Source organism: Lissotriton vulgaris, chromosome 2_1, assembly GCF_964263255.1.
Source record: "Lissotriton vulgaris chromosome 2_1, aLisVul1.2, whole genome shotgun sequence".
NCBI classification, from domain to species: domain Eukaryota; kingdom Metazoa; phylum Chordata; class Amphibia; order Caudata; family Salamandridae; genus Lissotriton; species Lissotriton vulgaris.
The window spans coordinates 1,274,577,752-1,274,598,323 of NC_141687.1; positions in this window are offsets into that span (position 1 = coordinate 1,274,577,752).

Below are 20,572 nucleotides of genomic sequence, written 5' to 3' on the forward strand. Positions count from 1 at the left end.
TTGTAATGCTATGCGTTGTAATGACTGTGTTGTAATGACATGCGTAGTAGTGGTATGCGTTGTAGTGTCATGCGTTGTAATGGATGTTGCGTTGTAAAAGTTTCATTGTAATGGTAGTGCGTTGTAAAAGTTGCATTGTAAAGGTTGTTGCCCCTCTCCACCTTCGTTCACGGACCTCCTCAGTACCGCTGGTCCCATTGTGCGTGTTGGCCGGACCAGGGTCCTTCTCTCCTGTGGATCCCTCTCAGCAGGGTCCGGTCGTTCTGAGACACTGCGGTACAGCTTCACCTGCCGCCAACTTGCCTCCCAGTTGTAGTGACTGTAGGAAGGTGGATACCTGACTATGGTTACCCCAGATTTTTTGCCTAGTGTATAGCTGGTTTTCGACTTAGTTGGCCTGGGACCCTGCTAATCAGGGCCCCAGGCTATCCGCTCTCACTGTAAACTGGACTCCGTGTACTTTAGGTACATCTCCAATTGGACATTTGGTCACCTTATGCGCCCCTGTATAGTGTACTATAGGTACCCAGGGCATAGGTGCATCCAAGGCCTACCTGAGGCTGCAGCATGTACTATGCCACCCCTGGCTGGCCACTCACATTGACACAACTGGCTGATCACTCAGCTGAGGCAAGGTTGTGTAATCACCCCTTGCTTAGATATAGTATATGTGAGAAGTTGGCCTGGTATACGATGATCACTATTCTAGTGAGCACCTTGCACCAGTCCAAACGACCCTTATGGTGATTGGTTGTAAGTCAACCTTATAGACCAGCTATCCTAATGGTAGCATGGACAAAAGCAGTCTTAGGCTAAACTCAAGAGGGCATGTGAAGCCAGATGTTTTACCATATGCAATCCTTTTAACATCAAATGAAAGGACACCACACAAGTTATATATTATAAAATATATGTATTTATTACTAAAATAATCCCCTGTACTCTTTATGAGGACAGGAGCACAAGCGTTAAACAAAGAACTTCATATAACACACAAAAGTTGCACAAAATATGGATAGGCCGGGAGGCCCCTAAAACCATATACTAAAATAGTGGTATAAGAACCACGTCATGAACAATGGTGAGGCCTAGGGCCTTGAGAATCGCTGGGGCTACACTGGACTAACAGCAGTTAGGACATAGGAGGCCCACAGGATGCGGGTGCAGTGTCTATAGGCATATGCGTGCACCAATAGAAGTCAATGGTGCGCACAAGTTAGAAAGTTACAGTTTTGGGAGTCTTCCGACTGGACTAGAACTTAACCACTTAAAACTAGGACACTAGATGTGTAAACCACTACAGGAGCACCGGAGTACTCGCGTTACCTCACCCACAGGAAGCAGGTGCATAGGTGTCAAAGTGCGTCGGGTTTCTTTGCGGAGTTCTATGGAGCCTGGAGGAAAAGATGCTGCAGGTGACCAGGAGAGAAGAGTCCGGTTGGATCCAAGGGTGGATCGAAGATGTAGAGTACGTGAAAGCAGAGGGGACAGAGTCTGGCTCACTAGCCAGTGACCAGGAAGGAACCAGGAAGGAACCAGGCGATGTCGGGTTGCGATCAGGTGATGTTGTGTAGCTTGTCTCTACTGCCAAGTGGACCAGGAGGCGTCGATGACAAACAGGAGGTAGAAACAGACTGTCACACAAAGGTTCTCGCTGTCAGCGGTGTCGGTTCTCGAATCGGAGTCAACAGGCCTTGGCAAATGCAACCCATGCAGGAATCAAAAATGGCTTCTGGATCAAACCGGCAAGGACTGATGGGCTGCTCCTTTTCAGGGGAGCAAGGGCCAGTCTGGTGCAACCAGACCAGAAGTGAATATCAGTAGGTTCATTGTCACAGAGGCCACTAGCCAACGGGCAAGTGACCGGACAAAAGCGTCAAGCAGGAAAATGCAAAAGGGCCCCACACAGCACTCTATGAGTGTGGAGAGGTGATCTTCGGTGCAAAAGCTGCTCGGGGCTGGGGCTTCTCAATCCACAATGCACAGCTTCGAGGGTGCCTCGGGAGATGCACAGGAAGCACTTTGCTGGCTTTCCAAGATGGTCGGTCCCACGTCTCACGTCACCTCCATGGGTCTCAGCTTTGCTGGGACTGTGGATCTGGCTTTTGGATGTTGGGAAGTCCAGTTCTTGTTGGTCTCTGTCATTCGAGCTCCAGCGGGAGCAACAACAAAGAAAACCTATGAGCGCTGATGGTGCCTGCTTGTGCAGGGTGGTCACTCCTTGACCACAAGGGAGATTCTTCAGTCTTCTATGTCGAGTAGGATGTCGAAGGGTCCAGAGTTCTGTTTTAAAGTTTCAGTCAGGATAATCTAATGTCTTTGGACACAGCTCCTACCTTTATTCCAAATCAAGGGGCTGGATTACCTGCTAGGTCCCTCCTATGGGTGGGACCCAGGAAGGGGGTGGTTACACCCCTTACCCTTTGTCCAGTTTTGTGCCAGAGCTGGGGCTGGAGAGCCCTAGGACCGGTTTGAACTGGGCTATGCTTGGGACACCTTGTGTGCCCCAGGCAGTGTCTAGTTTCATTCAACCCTCCCTGCCCCAATCCACTATCTCCTGTCTGGGGTGGTGTAACACCTCCCTGTGACAGTAAACCTTTTGTCCAGGCCTCCCCTGCCGGAGTTTCGGTCAGCAGCAGGAGGCCAGACTTGTGTCTGTGGCAGCAGCATCCATTTTGTGATGCTGAGGCTCTGGTTAGTTTTAACCGCGTTTAAGGAAAGTAACATGTCTTCTCCCTCTAGAAGGGTCGAATGCTACCCCCGTAAACAGGACTGGTGAGGGGGTAGTATTCCAAAGTGTATGACACCTTACACGACATGTTTTGATAAAGCCAAACCATAGATAGCATTTAACCGCGAGGTTCATAATGCACTTAAGAGTATATGGTATGGCAATATCCTAGAACAGCTATAAGGACATGGTTCCGAAAGCTGCAGACAGGCTTAGCTCATGCTAGAGCACCATCTCACATAAAACTAAGCACTCTGCCTCCAGGATTGTTAAGGCCTGCCATAGGAGTGACTTATAGGTGCATATGTTTCCAGATATAGGTTTAGACATAGGTATACTATATCTAAGCAAGGGGTGATTACACCACCTTGCCCCAGCTGAGTGATCAGCCAGTTTTGTCAGTTTGTATGACCAGCCGGGGGTGGCAAAAGATATGCTGCAGCCCCGGGTAGGATTTGGATGCACCTATGCACTGGGTAACTAATAGTACACTGTACAGGGGCACATAAGGTGACCCAATCCCAATTGGTGATGTACCTAAAGTACATGGTTGTGAATTTAGAGAGAGAACAGCAGGGCTGTGGGTCCGATTAGCAGGCCCAGATTCACATTAAGTCGAAAACCAGTGAAGCAAAAAGCAAAAGGTGGGGTGACTATAGGAAAGCAGACCCTACTCTCCTACAGTATACCTATATCTAACCTTATATCTAGACACATATACACCTATAAGTCACTCCTATGGCAGGCCTTAACAATCCTGGAGGCAGAGTGCTTGGTTTTATGTGAGATGGGGCTCTAGCATGAGCGGAGCCTGTCTGCAGCTTTCTGAACCAGGTCCTTATAGCTGTTCTAGGATATAGCCATACCATATACTCTTAAGTGCATTATGAACCTCGTTGTTAAATGCTAACTCTGGTTTGGCTTTATCAAAACATGTCGTGTAAGGTGTCATACGCATTCCACCCTTCTAGAGGGAGAAGACATGTTGTTCCTACTAATCCCGGTTAAAGTTAAGCAGAGCCTCAGCATCACAAAATGGATGCTGCTGCCACAGACACAAGTCTGACCTCCTGCTGCTGAGAGTCCTTCCAGTGAGGGAGGCTTGGACAATAGGTTTCCTGTCTAGGGAGGTGCTAGCACCACCCCAGACAGGATCTAGTGTATTGGGGCAGGGAGGGCTGAAAGAAATGAGACACTGCCTGGAGCACAAAGGTGACCCATGCATAGTCCAGTTCAAACCGGTGCTGGGGCACTCCAGCCCCAGCTCTGGCACGAAACTGGACAAAGGGAAAGGGGTGTAACCACCCATTTCCCTGGTCCCACCCATAGGTAATCCAGCCCCTTGATTTGGAATAAAGGTAGGAGCTGTGTAGATTATCCTGACTGAAAACTTTGAAACAGAACTCTGGACCCTTCGATGTTCTACTTGAAGATAGAAGACTGAAGAATCTCCCTTGTGGTCAAGGAGTGACCAACCTGCACAGGCAGGCACCATCAAGTGATCAACGGTTTATTTTGTCGTCACTCCCGCCGGGGCCCGAACACAGAGCCTGACAAGACCCTGACTGCCAGACTTTGTTCAGCCGGATCCACAGCCACAGCAAAGCTGAGACCCGTGGAGGTGACGTGAGACGTGGGACCGGCCATCTTGGAAAGCCAGCGAATTGCTTTCCATGCAACTTCTGAGGCACCCTCAAAGTTGTGCATTGGGGATTGAGAAGCCCCAGCCCCGAGCACCAACTGCTTCGAAGATCAGCCCTCCACACTCAACGAGTTCTGCGTGGGGCCCTTCTGCATTTTCCTGCTTGATGCATCTGTCCGGTCACTTGCCCATTGGCTAGTGGCCATCTTGTACGATGAACCTTTACATTTACACTGCTGGTCTGGTTGTTCCAGATAGGCCCACGTGGGCCTCCTACTTCCTATCCTTTGGTAGTACAGTGTAGCCCCAGCGATTCCCTAGGCCCTAGGCCTATCCTTTGTTCGTGACGTGGTTCTTATACCACTATTTTAGTATATGGTTTGATGTTCCCCTAGGGTGCTACTGTATATTGTGCAACTTATTGTATGATAATTAAGTATCTTGCTATGTGCATGTGCCTCTGATCTCATAAAGAGCTCAGAGGGGTTGTTTAGAAATAAATACATATATATTTTATATATATCCTGTGCGGTGTCCTTTCATTTGGTAATCAAGGGGTTACATATGGTAAAACAGCTGGCTTTACATGCCCTCTGAAGTTTTAACCTAAGACTGCTTTGTCCATGCTACCTCTAGGATGGCTGGTCTATAAGGTTGACTTTACAACCATCACCATAAGGGTTGTTTGGACTCATACAGTGTGCCCACTAGAATAGTGGACATCACATATCAGGCCAACATCTCACATTGGTGTGCAGCAGTTGGGATAAGAGCTTGCTGTTGTTTTACCAATTGTAATCTTAAGATATCATTTGAAAGATCACATAGGTACCTATAGGTACATATAACAAGACTTATAATACTTAAGTTCTACTGAACTTAGTTGTTGTAGACCAAAGGGCTTAGCACACCCTGACTCCAACTCCTAGGGAGGTTTAGTAGGAAAACACTTGGAGTAGGTAGGTGCACACACCCACACCTTACTAGATCATGTCTGGCACAGGTGAACCAAGTGGATCTCTACCTGTGGTGAGTGACCCTCCCAGGGCACCCTCCAAATTTGATATACTCAGCTTCAGGGAACTGAGGCAGTAGTGTACCACAAGAAAGCTGAAACAAGGGTCCAACCCTACCCTTCAGCAACTGATAGAACTCCTAGAGGAATCTGAAGTACTAAAGGCCTCTGGTTCAGGCCCTACAGGGAATGCCGATGAGGTCCTACCCTCAGGAGATGATGACACTGACCTCCCAGTCATAGAAGATGATGAGGATGGGGTTGAGGAAGATTCCTAAGAAGAGGTAGACAACCAGGTACCATTCAGAAGACTTAGCCAGGCTAACCTAAGCCAATTTGGGGCTGAGAATGGGACAGCCCTATTCAGGCCTTCAAGTGGGCTTAATCAGAGGTATAGGAGGAATAGATCTCATTCAGGTGATTCTCTTCACTCCAATGCTTTAAGGGGTACGCAGAGGGGAATTACCTCCCCTCAGGGATGAGAACACCAGGCTAGGATGAGGGAGGTCAATCTCAGAATAGAGAGAGAGCAACTTGCCCTAGCTAAATAAAAACTTGCTTTTGCTAGAGAAAAGAAGATGAGTGGGTCAGAACCCACTGGTGGCAGCAATATCCCTAAGGATAAAGACAGGTCCTATGACAATAGAAACCTAAGTAAGATTATGCCCCCCTACAAAGAAGGGGATGACATCCACAAATGGATAACTGCTTTGGAGAGGGCCTGCAAAGTACAGCAGGTTCCCCAAAGTCAGTGGGCAGCAATCGTGTGGCTCTCCTTTTCGGAAAAAGGTAGAGATAAGCTCCTCACAGTTAGTGATGGCGATGCTAATTACTACAAAGTCCTGAAGAGTGCTCTAATTGATGGGTTTGGCTTAACCACTGAGCAATATAGGTTGTTGTTCAGGGACACCCAAAAGGCACAGACTCAGGACTGGACTGATTTTATAGATTGTGCTACTAAGGCTCTAGAGGGCTGGTTATTGGGCAGCAAAGTACATGACTGTACAGGATTGTATAATTTGATTATGAGGGAGCAGATCCTTAGTAATTGATTGTCAAAACCAGCTTCTACACCAGCACCTGGTGGACTCTGATCTGACCTCTCCAGAAGAATTGGGTAAGAGGCCAGACAAATGGGTCAGAACCAGGATTAGGCCTAAAAATCAGGGTAGTGAGCAGAAGAAAGATTCTACCAAGCCTCAAGAGAAAGGTGGGGATAAATCTAAAGACAAGTCCTCCCCAGGGCCCCAAAACTCCAATGGTGGGGTTGGGCCCAAAACACTTCTGCAAACCCTAAGAAACCTTATTGCAATGTCTGTAAACAGCCTGGCCACTGGAAGACTGACAGCAGTTGCCCCAGGGCCAACAATATGGAAAACATTCCCCCAAGTAATACTCCCAGACCTCCTGCTACTATTAGTAGTAATCCCCCAGGTGGTGGGAGTGCCCCCAAGAATTTGGCTGGGTTTACGTTGGGAACTCATGTGGACTCTGGCCTAACCAGGTCCCCTAACTTAGCTACTCTTGTCTGTTAAAATGGCATGGGGTTTGCCAATTTCACTGCTTGTCCCAACACGTTCGCCAAGTACAGACAGGAGCACCACATCAATGGCCAGAAGGTTGAAGCCTACAGAGACACAGGGGCTAGCATCACTATGGTGACTGACAGTCTAGTCCCCTCAGGACACCTTTTAACTGGGATCACCTACCAGGTGATCAACATTGATGGAGTGCAGAAAGATTATACCATGGCAGCAGTTAATCCCAGCTGGGGAGGTGTCACTGGCCCCAAGAGAGTAGCAGTGTCTACAAACTTGCCTGTAGATTGACTACTGGGGAATGATCTAGAGATCTCAGCCTGGGCTGGGGTAGAACAAGAAACCCATTCCAAAATGGTAGGCCTTCCATAAAAGGTTAGTGGGGCTGTGATAGCCACCGCCCCAGCTCAAGCAGAATTCCTCCCTAAAGAGGTTGGAAGGGCTGTGATGGTCACAGCCCAAGCTCAGGCAGACTTCCCTGAAAAGGTTGGTATGGCTGCGATGGTCACAGCCCACACCCAAACAGAGTTCCTTCCTGAAAAGGTTGTTAGGGCTGTGATGGTCACAGCCTAAACTCAAACAGATTTTAGTGTTGTGAAGCCTGAAACTATGGATCACTCCACTCAGACAGAGAGCATTGGGGAGGAAGAAAAGTCTCCCCCACCAGACATTAGGTGAGAGTCAGCCTCCTCAGGGAACTGACCCTACCCCTTGTGAAGGAACTGCCCCAGAGGTAGTCAGGCCTAGCCTGGCAGAGCCCCTGATGTCAGTGGACCCTTCCAAGGTGGGACCCAGTCTGGATTGGGTAACCTGCCCCTCTCTACCCTGCCTCAGTCAGCCCAGGTCTGCAGAGGTCAGGGCGGCCATTGGTGGACCCCAAAGGGCCCCCTGTCCACAAGAACCACCCCATCAGCAGATTAGGGCACCAAAGCTAGCAGCCCTAGCAAGGTGAACATTTCAAAAACTCCCAAGGGATCTCCCTTACACTTAGTTAGGAACCTCCCCCAGATGGATTCTGTCTTGCACAGCCAAACCTGGGACCTAAGGGCCCCGACCCTGACCTGTCCCCCCAGTAAGCCAACAAAAGGGACCCAGCCTCCAGCTGTAGGTAGCAAAAGGTTGACCCTGAGAGCACAGTGCAACTCAGTCCTGAAAAGAAAGGCACACATGGTGGAAGATGATTGGAGGAAGCTGAGCCCTAAATTAGAGGAATCTCACTTCAATACTCCATCTCAACACCAGCCTTTTACTTTGCCAAAACACACCAAAGGTAGAGATTCCCTATAGTGGAGCCCATAGATACCCTTAGGGTAAGGGATTGCTTAGTGGACCATGAGACGGGGGTAACCATGCTAGTGGAGGTACTTCCTTATATGGCCACTTGGGCAATATAGACTTACCTGGCCAAGGATAGCCTTATTTCCTTTCGTTGGGGGGGTGGGGGTGTAGGAAGGTGGATACCTGACTATGGTTACCCCAGGTTTTTTGCCTAGTGTTTAGCTGGTTTCTGACTTAGTTGGCCTGGGATCCTGCTAATCAGGGCCCCAGGCTATCTGCTATCACTGTAAAATGGACTCCATGTCATTGGGTCACCTTATAAGCCCCTGTATAGTGTACTATAGGTACCCAGGGCATAGGTGCATCCAAGGCCTACCAGGGGCTGCAGCATGTATTATACCTTTTTTACGTTTTTATTTTGTCTTTCCCCTGTTTTTAAGGGCTGCTTCCCCACACTTGCACTATAATTGACTTATCACCGCGTTTTGCGGGTCCCAGATCCTTTTGTTTCTGCCTCTCGGCAGCTGGGCAGTTTGGCGGCCATCTAGGTGAGGGAAGGACGCCGGGCATGTAGTGCACGCTCTAGCGCCCAAGGACGCTCGACCTCCTTTTAAGGAAGGCATGCTGACACGCAGCGGTCACGCGCAGCAGGAACGCCGAATCACCACCGGAGTCACGCCAGAGTCCAGCCCGTCTGCGCCCGTCAGCGTCCCGGAGGCGAGCGGGGCGGTGCGAGGGGCTCTTTCTCCGAGATTACCTTTTCCTGCTGCCACTAGGATTTGCTACACGTCGTTTCAGCTTCGGTCTCTGTTAAAGAGACCCTGTGGCTGTCATAAAGTTTTTCCGGGTCGATATAGGGGTAAGAGACGATGCCCTGGTTGTGGGTGGATACCAGATAATGCCCCGGCCACTCTACCATATAGGGAGCCGAATAGTGTGAAACATCTATGTTTTCTTCTAAATACTAGGTCAGCACGTAGGCATGCGCAGGATATCTATGATCTTCTGACTGTTGAAAAGCCGTTATGTCCAATGTTAACAGAGACTTAGTTTGAGGACTCTTCTAACGCCGATATAGCCATAGCAATCCCCCCAGAATATAATATCTTCAGGCAAGATAGGTTGGATGGGTGGGGCAGTGGAGTAGCACTTGTGGTGAATAAATGGGCCGCCTGCTCCATTATTCCCATGGATGCTATCACTGGATCTGAAGCCCTTGCTTTCTCTATAGCTCTGGCGCCGCATCAATCTCTTAAAGGGCTCTTAGTCTATAGGCCCCCTGGACCGGCTGGCTCTTTCTTCGACGAGCTGCAGTCGGCTATCTCGGTGCTGGCTTTGAGAGCTGAGCACTGCATCCTGGCTGGGGATTTCAATTTCCATATGGATGAGGGATTGGACCCAGATACGATCAAGCTGATTGGGATTACAGCCCCCTTAGGCTTGGCGCCTTACCTGTTCGGACCAACGCATGAAAAGGGTCATACTCTGGATCAGGTTTTTTCAACGTCTCCCATTGAGATCATGTCACTTCTGCCGGTGCTCTAGTCAGACCATAGGATGGCCAAATTCTATGTTCTAGGCACAAAGAAATCAACTAGCACCGCCTCTAGGCAGCTTGGGCGAGACTCTAGGGCGTTTCATCGGGTGACTCCTGAGATGCTGGCTCAAGCTTCTCTCGATCATCCTTGCCCTTTCACAGGAGTTTTGGAGCAAGACCTAGAGTCCTTGCAGGCGTGGCTAACAGATGGGCTGAATGATCTAGCCCCTGAGACGGCCCCCCGATTAACATCGATACGGGTTTCTGCCTCCTGGTTCACCGAAGCTTTGTCGGCCTCTTGTAGGCAATGCAAAGTGGCTGAAAGGGCGTGGCGTGCTCAGTATGATCCAGCAGCCAGGCTTGTCTACAGGACAGCGGTCAAGGCCTACCATCGGGACATCCTCTCGGAGAACAAAGGTTATTTTGCCAGGAGGATAGAGGCTGCCTCCAACTCGTGCAAGGAGATCTTTACGATCGTCAGGGAATTCACGGCCCCTCAAACTAATTTGACCCTGGCCGCCCCCTCTGACTCGTGGGCCTCCGCTCTCGCCAACTTCTTTACCGCCAAGATCAAATCGATCCAAGATTCTTTTCCTCTGAGGGTAGTTGAAGTACCTCCGAGCCTTGAAGATGGGCCAGGCCCATGGGCCCTTTCGTGGTCAGTCTTGGCAGATTTTCCGCCCATTTCAGCTCCTTCGTCATTGGCACTCATGTTGAAAAAGGTACAGGCAGAAGACCTTTTCCGAAGTTGCCCGGCGTTAGCCGCCTCTATACCCACTTAAGTTTACCAAACAAAGAGGCAGGCGCTGGAGACTGGAAGGCAGGAAAACAGAAGTTTATTCTCTCCGGAGGAGAAACACATCAGTTCGGACAGCAAGTATCGTCACGAGGTGCTCTAACTGCATCTCGGAGGCCTGGCCTCTTATACACAGGTTTATTACTTTATTGCATAAAACACATCTCTGTCAACCCTTTGATGTACGGAAAGACATCCTCGGAATCCCCGCTTCAGGCCCGTTCCCACACACATTTACAGTTGAAGTCCCCACCCCGGTCACAACGGATGATGATTATCGCGCAGCTGGACATTCCGCCGATTCACGGAATGTGTGAGGTTGATCGGATCTCATGGGGTGGGGGCTTTGATTAGCTCAAGGATCCTTTGATGGGGGGGGGTGTTTCCTACTGTACAGGAGGAAGGGGGCAATGACAGTACCCGCAGGGCCAGGTGGCGGCTTGGGAACGAGTGAGACAAACGGACACAAAGGAAAGAGGGGTGTTATCAAGGGATCCGGGACCATGAAAGGGTTGGAGGGAAGTGTCGCGCTGGGAACAGGATGGGGTTTCGAGGTAGAGCTGCTTGGAAGAGGGGTTTATGACCCAAGGCATGTGAGAGCGGGGGCTGGCAGCATGCGGGGGGTGTGCTTGTGAGGGTGAAGAGCCGTGCTAGGGGTCAGCGGCGTGCAGAGTGTGGTTCTGACCAAGGCACCTAAAATGGCGGGTGTGCACGACAAAAAGTGTGGCATTCGGGGGAAAAGGGCAAGATAACGCAGATAATGTTTACCAAACCGTATTAATTTTCCACAGTCCTCCCTTTAACATTCACAAGACATCTTGCTGGCCTATTTCCTATCCATGTCTACTGTGGCAGTCATAAGTAAAGAAGTAGGAACCCAGGTGCAGGAGCTGTGCATAAACATTACATTTAAAATCTTTCATCTTAGGAGGCGGGCCCATCGTTAAGCTCGTTGCAGGAAAATCATAGTAATGCAATATCGGACAGAAAGGATTCTGCAGTGAGAGCGTTGGGTACATTTCATTAGATGCTTATAGTCATTCGGAATATGAACTGATAGGTTATTACATATGTAAGTTCATTTTGTACTTGGTTGGAGCATAATCAATACAATGGTAGCTGGGAGAGAAATGAGACGTAGTAAAAACGATAATCAGGGGTGTCATTGTTCGAAGAGGAGGGGTGTTGCTTTTCCCAGTGTCTTATTGTCGTGGACCATTATTAGTGAGTTCTCAGCATTCTTTGTCGTCTTCTGTTGGTACTGTTGAGCACCGGCGGTGGGGCTATGCGTCCAGCTCTATTCCAGGTCCTGCATTGCAGGGCATGACCTTTTCTTCGTTTTTCTGGTCAAAAAGGTCCTTTTTTTTTTTTTTCGCCCTGTGTCCTAACTATTCTTTCACGGGTACCTTAGACAGGGCACCCAAGTTTCATTTGAGTTCGCAACAAAAACCCTATTCTATCTGATTGCAGTTTTTCTTTCTCGAGTCGATTGTCAAAGATTTCAGGTGGAAGAAGGGGGTGTGTGAGCGGTCCTTAGGGTAGGTCGGAGGAAGAGGGGATGGAGCGGGGCCAGATCGGGGACAGACCAGGGGGACGAAAAATTTCAGGTAGGTGGGCCCATGATCGGGCTCAGAGGGCGGGGACTTTCGGCATTTGTTGATCATCGAACAGGGGCATCAGGTCAGCCCTTTCCTTTCATTTGGTCGGAAACAATGCCTCGTCCTGCGACTCCTTACTGTTGCGGTCCCGCCTTGGTCAAAGTCGCAGATGTTCCACGATCAGCAGTCAGGCCGCTTGCTCCCACATCCGGTCTCTCTCTCCTCCGACGGTGGTACCCTTAAATGAGTTTGAAAAGACAGTCTTTAGAGAATTGGCATAGGAAGGTAATCACATAAGTCTATTTCTCTCCCAACTCCAAGCAACTGGGGAAACATCCGTTACACGGGGGTTTACGACCAACGTATAAATAATTGTTGATAGGTTTGCTGGATTCCCTACAACTTTCCTTCGTATCTTATTTTCTTTGGCGTTTGTTGGTATTACATTCATTGTCGTGGTACGAGGTCTGATACCTATTCATTGCATTTGTTTATTACAGTCACATTAGTTCTTCTGGCAGAGACCTACTTTTCTAGTACGAGTCTCACAAAGCTATAACGTTCTTCAGGGCTTTGTATTTTACAAAAAAGTGCAACGTGCTATCACCATGGTCTGATGGGTATCTTTCTGAGGAATGAACATAGGCTAAACAATTTTCCATTATAACAATGCATCTTATCTTTCAGCTAAACATTTTACTTTCAACAGGGCTTACTGCAACAATTTCTTCATTTCGATCTAATCTTAACTTCGCAAACATCATTCTAATTTCTACATAGTCTCTTACAACCTTGCTACTTCAAAAAAAACGGGGGGCTTGCGATAACTATTCAACTCATCCTTGGTGTGACCGGGGTCTTATGGAAAACAACTAGGAACATAGCAAACTGGGGTGAGGGGCTATCGTCTTGCTTCGAGTCGCAAGGGCGTTATCTAGCAGGAGGCTACAGTTCAGTTGGTAAGCGTTCAGGGACATTTCTCAAATTCTAAACTTTGTAGCTTGTTCATCAACAAATCATTTCTAGGAACAACGGCTGGCCTGGGTCAGCCGTAAGTCGACCCATCTCTTACAACCAGGGGTGAGCCACATTTTTCAAACTCTCGTTTGGGGCAGCTGATACAAAACTGGGGGCGTTCTGGGAAGACGGGGATGCTTCGATCACTTTTACTGTTTGGGCATTGAGACAATTCGGGACGGGGAAGGTCGCGTTACCTGAGGAATTTTATCATAGAAGCCACTGACATGTAGTTCCCTGATTACGGGTCAGATTAGGGAACCTCAGTCGTCTTTACCTGTCCTTTCTCTTCTGGCCAATCTAGTTTTTATCAATATTTAGCAGAAAGGAGAGGTAGTAACATGGCATCAATGTGATTTTATTAAGACAAATTTGTGCAAATACTTGCGGTATTTGGAGCCAATTGGGTGGTGCACCGGGGATGGTGGTTCGCCAATTAGGTGCCAGTCGTTAGGAAGAGTGAGAGTGTGGAGGAGAGAGAGAGAGAGAGAGAGAGAGAGAGAGAGAGAGATGCAACAATAGGCTAAACAGTACACGTGAGACATGGAGAGTGGTCGTGTACTAAGATAGGCTATTCGGCGCATTACACGACATGAGACATTACGGGTCTGGGTTAGGATTTAGAAAGCATGCAGTTTGACAAAGAGACATGCATTGAGTAAAAGGGCACCATTGTGTCGCACTCCTCGCACTCTCAGTCTTTTGCCTAGTTAAGTCAATGCTTCAGTCGCATAGAAAACATTTTCTCATTTTCAGACATACGTGGTCTGTGCTCATTCACGCAACACGGGTTAGGGGTGATCGCGTCTCATCATATCATACAATGATTGGCTCTTTCGTTACAAGAGCAGTGTGTGTGTGGGTGTCTCTAGGTGCCACCTTGCCGCGTTCGTCTGCTTCATGTATCAGACATGGCGTGGCTTCGGATCTTCACTATACCCCAGTCGTGATTCCAATGTAACCTGTAGTGGGAGGAAAAAGAGGGGAAGGGAGGGGGGACAACATTTGAGCATACCAAATGTACGGGCACGAAAAATTCTTTACTTACCACATACTCGTCTTATCCCCCCCCCGGGATATAATCCCTAGGGTCCTGGTTTCTGAAGCCAGGGGCGCGGGCAGTGTGGTAAGGGTGGCAAGCGATAAGTTGTTCATGAGGGAGACGGTCCGAGTGTGGCATTTATAGGTCATGTGTAGGGAAACGTTAAAAATCAGAGGCGCTTAGTGCGAGGTATCTAGTTTGTAGATGTATCCAGCTATCGGGATCCTTAAATCATTCCCCATGCGGTGATGTCCTAAGGCATATCGGCTCTTCGGCCAACCCTGTTCCTTAGTACCTGTGAGTACCATGCCTTTATAACATTTTATCATTTACACCGTGTCACTTTACCCGTTCTCAGAAGTCGAGGTCCTTCTTCATGCGTTTGTTCCTGGGTCAGTCGCACATTTGGAGGCAACGTAACGTGCCTTAGATTCGATCATTAATCCGGGGCTGAGCAACCATCTTCTAATAACCTTAAAAAGAGAACAAAACAGGTCGCACAGAAAAACCTTCCAGCTGATCCCACATCTACAAAAGTATGCGATACCTGTTCATAGTTTGAAAAACCTTTATTAACACGATTTGATCAGCATGTAAAATATGAGAGTGCAATCGTATTTGGCCTGACACGGGGTTGTTTGAAGCACATACAGTATGGGGCTATTTTGCAGCATTAATAAAACATTTAAAAAGGGTTTGTTTTGTCATTTTGCAGGAGAATAAAACGTCTATCAATAGTTGAGGGATCAGGGGGCATTCGTTTCATAATTGAAAGCATAGTTAGACTAGTTGCAATCAAATTTCCTAGATGCATACCGTGGGCGTGTGTCATAAGCGACGTTATGTATCAGTTACAATAATATCATAATAAATCGTACATTGAAACCAACATTTTAACGGGATCTTTTTACATGTTCGCCAAGAGAACCCTCCCTCTTTTTCGTCAAGTGTACAAAGGATCATATACATATTTCAGAACATCAAGTCTTATTAGCTAAAAACACTACGAGGTGTTTGTGAGTTCCTGTTGACACCGGCGCCATTTTGGGCGAGGCCGGGTTAGTCCGGAAGCAGCATCAGGGACAAAATGTCTCCAACAACCGGCGGTTGGACCAGAGTTCCTTTCGGTAGTTCAAAAAGACTTGTGCTAACAGAAGGGGCAGGCAATGTGGACCATCAATCAAAAAAAAAAAAGGGGGTGGGGAGGGAAGCAAAATTTCCCCTACCGGGTCACGTTGAGGTTCAGCCGGAACTTGCTCGAATTTGTTAGCCCACAATCTTTCTGGATGGTTCAGACTGAAGCTGGCGCTGACACGAGAGCACCACCATCTTGTGGCTACGTCGTTAGTGATCAAAGCAGTTGTTCCCCACCGGAAGCCTGTAGGAGCCGAGGGCTCCTGGGACTCTTGTAGAATCTTCAAGGTCGTGGAGATGCTGTCGGAGGTGGGGACTCGTGCCCAGGGGGGCAAGCGTCCTAGTTACATAGACTTCTTAGGGCGAAAAAACGGAACTGTGCTGTAGGAGCAGGACATTTGGCTTGGGGCGCTAGGGTGCAGCTGTGGTGCCTCCACCAGTACACTTGAGGGCCATCACATGTTTTGTGCTGCGCAAGTATGGTTGCGGACCATTCTGTGTCCGGTGCTGCGCAAGTAGGGTGGCCAGCCATTCCATGTTCTGTGCTGCGCAAGTAGGGTCGTCGCCCGGCTGGAGGATTTCTGCGCCGGGCCGGGGCTGGGAAACCTCCACCTGGGGAGGCGAGGGAGGCTTGTTCGCGTCGCCTCCCTCTCCCAGCCCACCCTGCGCCAATTTTCAGCGGAGGTATTCGTGATGGCCGGACCAGAAGATACGAGGGAGGGGGTCATCTGCATCCGCCCCCTCCCTACTCGTGGCCCGGACCGCGGCGGTGAAAACCAGGAATCCTAACCGCTAGACCATATGGGAGAAGAGGATGGGACATGGTGCCTTCTGGACATCCCACTGGCGACCTCCGTGATTGCTGGCTGTCGGCAGGACCCCGCCCCACACGTGCTGAGTGTTTCACCTTCCGGATGGGCGTGACCGGTGACCTGTTGCATTTTGGGAACTTCCGGAGTGGGTGTAATATGTATTGTATTGCTCCTATTAGTATGGTTTTACTTTACTGGAATTAAATCTTAACTTATATTGACAGAGACTTGGCTTCCTTGAATCTTTTTACTACGAGAACCTCACTGCAGTGGGGGTAGGTATTTATGCCTAGGTAATGGGGGGGTGGGGTGTCCACAAGAACAGTTTTCCTGAACGGGGGGTTGTCTATGCAGGCCTGTAATTGCTTTTGTCCACAGAGTGGGGGCAGCAGAGAGTAATTAGTCCCATTGCGCTCAAAGTTTGAGTTCATTAATGGAATGTGTACTAATCTGTCCGAAACTACTCTGTGTGTTGTTTCTGTATGTTATCCGAAAGGGTGGCTTTTGTGTTCGGTAATAGTAGCGGTAGTATGGGGTTCGTCACCGGGTAACCTAGAGCTTGACTGGGTTTCCCGTCTTAGCGCTGTTCGATCTATGAGAACTCAAACATGTCGCTGAAATCGGTCTGGCGAAATCTGTGCCATCGGGCGTAATCAAACGTGGTGGTTCTATCCGGCCTGTCTGTGTCAGTCTGATTCATCTTTGTCTCACGCTTTTTCCCTTTCTGCCGGCCTGTTATCTTTGTCGGCTCTCTACTCTTACCCATGTTCAGTAGAGTCGGGCATTGGGCTTTCCAGTGCCCGGAATATTTACAAAAAGCACATTGATTTTGTCCTAAGTCTGTTCGTCCTGCGCGTAATGTCGGAGGATTACGTTCGGGACGTCGTGTCTTGGGGTTGTCCTGTCAGTACATCCCTTTACACCGTTCCCTTCCTGTGTTTACTCCTTGGAACCGTGTCGCCGCTATCCCTTCCTTTGGCCTTTCAGATGCTTGGAAGGTTGTCTGTCACGTTTCTTTACCTACTCTGACTTCGTCTCTTTCTTTTCGTAGTATTGCTTCTTTGCGCCACATACCAAGACTGTCGAGCATAATAGGCGTTGTCTTACTACTACAAAGGGCTATTTCTAACGTTTCTATTTTGTCAAGGTCGAAGGATCCTATCAGTGGCCACTGTTTCTCTTGATTTTCTTTGGTATACTTGTGCCATAGCTTACTATAAGCTATGGTAACTAATCCATATTTTGTGAACATGTCTTTATTAGGGGTGCCTTCCAGCGGAGCTAGATGGTCCACCTCTAATAAACGGTCCGGGTTGAACCAGCTACCAATCAGTGAGGAGAAGATAGACATGACGGATCACAATGGGGTCAAAAGTCAGCACTACCTATCTTATCACTGCGTGCAAAGACTAGACAGAATATTTCTATTCTACGTTGTTTGCACGCGGTGAATACCTCAAGAACCAATATCAAACAGTCAATGTTCGGTCAATCAAACAATCAGTGGGGAGAATAAGTAGGCCCGCAAAGGTCTGCGTCACCTACCCTTTCACTATCTGCAAAGAGGGAATCTGTTCTTTCCTGTTTGCAGACAGAGAATCTCCAGAAAACAATCCGCGAACAGTAGTTCGGGTTCAATCAATTAATCAGTGTGGGAGAGGGAAATCTCCCGAAAACAATCCACGAACCGTAGTTCGAGTTCAAACAATCAATCAGTGGGGGAGAAAGATAGGCACGACGGCTGCGTTACCTATCCTTCACTGCTTGCAAAGAGAGAGCCGGTTGTTTCTCCGTTTGCAGACAGTGAACCTCCAAACAAATCAACAAAGAGTAATACTAGTATTTTCCAAACAATCAAACAATCATTTCGCAATTTGTCGTGTTTACACGACCTTACCCGGACCGCATGGTCAGTTTCTTGTCTTCCAAATCCAGCGCCCGATCGTCCTCTTTTCTTCGTATTCCTCGCGGCACTCCTGATGGTTCCCAGTCAGGACCGTAGATCACTCGAGAGAGGTCTGTTCGGAACCAGTGAAGTTCGGATGATCGGCTGCCAGACGAGGGTCTATTGGGCAGGAGCTCTCCCGATCGTTGCAGTCGTTCACTCTGTCGTCAGGACCTCTCCCACTGGATCCACGTGTCGCTGATGGGCCCCACGTTTGGGACGCCAATTGTTGAAAAAGGTACAGGCAGAAGACCTTTTCCGAAGTTGCCCGGCGTTAGCCGCCTCTATACCCACTTAAGTTTACCAAACAAAGAGGCAGGCGCTGGAGACTGGAAGGCAGGAAAACAGAAGTTTATTCTCTCCGGAGGAGAAACACATCAGTTCGGACAGCAAGTATCGTCACGAGGTGCTCTAACTGCATCTCGGAGGCCTGGCCTCTTATACACAGGTTTATTACTTTATTGCATAAAACACATCTCTGTCAACCCTTTGATGTACGGAAAGACATCCTCGGAATCCCCGCTTCAGGCCCGTTCCCACACACATTTACAGTTGAAGTCCCCACCCCGGTCACAACGGATGATGATTATCGCGCAGCTGGACATTCCGCCGATTCACGGAATGTGTGAGGTTGATCGGATCTCATGGGGTGGGGGCTTTGATTAGCTCAAGGATCCTTTGATGGGGGGGGGGGTGTTTCCTACTGTACAGGAGGAAGGGGGCAATGACAGTACCCGCAGGGCCAGGTGGCGGCTTGGGAACGAGTGAGACAAATGGACACAAAGGAAAGAGGGGTGTTATCACGGGATCCGGGACCATGAAAGGGATGGAGGGAAGTGTCGCGCTGGGAACAGGATGGGGTTTCGAGGCAGAGCTGCGTGGAAGAGGGGTTTATGACCCAAGGCATGTGAGAGCGGGGGCTGGCAGCATGCGGGGGGTGTGCTTGTGAGGGTGAAGAGCCGTGCTAGGGGTCAGCGGCGTGCAGAGTGTGGTTCTGACCAAGGCACCTAAAATGGCGGGTGTGCACGACAAAAAGTGTGGCATTCGGGGGAAAAGGGCAAGATGACGCAGATAATGTTTACCAAACCGTATTAATTTTCCACACTCATGGCCAATCTTAAATCTGGGTCGCCTCTTGACCCATGCCCTGCCAAATTCCTGGCAAAAATGGCCCATGTTGTAAATCCGCTGGCGAATCCTCTCTTGAATCTCTCCTTGACTCGGGGAATAGTCCCGCAGGCCTGGAAGCAGGCAATGGTCATTCCCCTTCTTAAGAAGCCGGGTCTCGACCCGGAGGCCTTTGTCAACTACAGGCCAATCTCTCTCCTCCCTGCGCTGGCTAAGATCCTGGAGAAGCATGTTCATATCGTGCTTTCCAATTCTTTGGAATCTCACAATCTGCTGCACTCCACTCAATCTGGCTTCCGCCCCAAACTAAGCACTGAGACAGCGCTTTTGGAGGTGTCTGAGGCCATAAAAGAGGTGCTGGATTCGGGCGGCAAAGCTATGCTCGTAATGCTGGACTTGTCAGCGGCCTATGACACCGTCCCCCACGAGGGTCTCCTCACCAGACTTCACGAGATCGGGCTTAGCTGGTTTACATCATTCCTGGCTGGCCGTCGACAAACAGTCTGGGCCTCACCCAGCTCCGCTGTTATGCCGCCTTTGGGAGTCGGAGTTCCGCAGGGATCTGTGTTGAGCCCGACTCTTTTTAACATCTTTATAACCCCTTTGGTGGCATTGGCGGAGTCTTATGGGGCCCAGATTGTTTCTTATGCAGACGATACCCAGCTCCTCTTCACCTGCAGGAAAGGAGAAGATTTTGATGGAGAGAGTATCCGCGAGTGCCTTGGGGCTGTTTTTAAATGGTTCCAGCTCAACAGCCTCAAGTGCAACTCAGACAAGTCTGAGGTACTCTTCTTCAGCTGCCCACACGACCCAGACTGGCAGGAATGGTGGCCTATCAACATGTTTCCTCCAGCGCACTCTTCCCAGCTAGCTAAGAATCTGGGGATCAAGATGGATAATGGCCTGGCGTTAAGATCTCAGATCCTTGGTCTCACGGGGACATGTTTTGGCCTACTGCGGATGCTCCAAAAGTTTCTTCCTGTGCTCTCAGAAGATCACAGGAAGACGACGGTGCAGGCCTTAATCGGCTCAAGATTGGACTATTCCAACGTCCTGTACCTCGGCCTGCCGGAATATCTTGTACAACGTCTGCAGGTCGTCCAGAATTCGGCTGCGCGGGCCATTTTTGGCCTTTATAGACTTTCTAGAGTTTCACGCCTTTTGCAGTCGCTCCATTGGCTGCCTATCCGGAAGCGGATTAAGGCCTTGACCCTGGCCCATAAGGCTCTCCATGCCTCGGGAGCTATATATCTCCAAAGGAGGATTGCCTTCTACCAGCCGACCAGATCTTTGAGATCTGAATCACTCTTCCTTGCGGTGTTACCCCGAGTAAAGAGGGCCCGCATTGGGGGTCGCTCC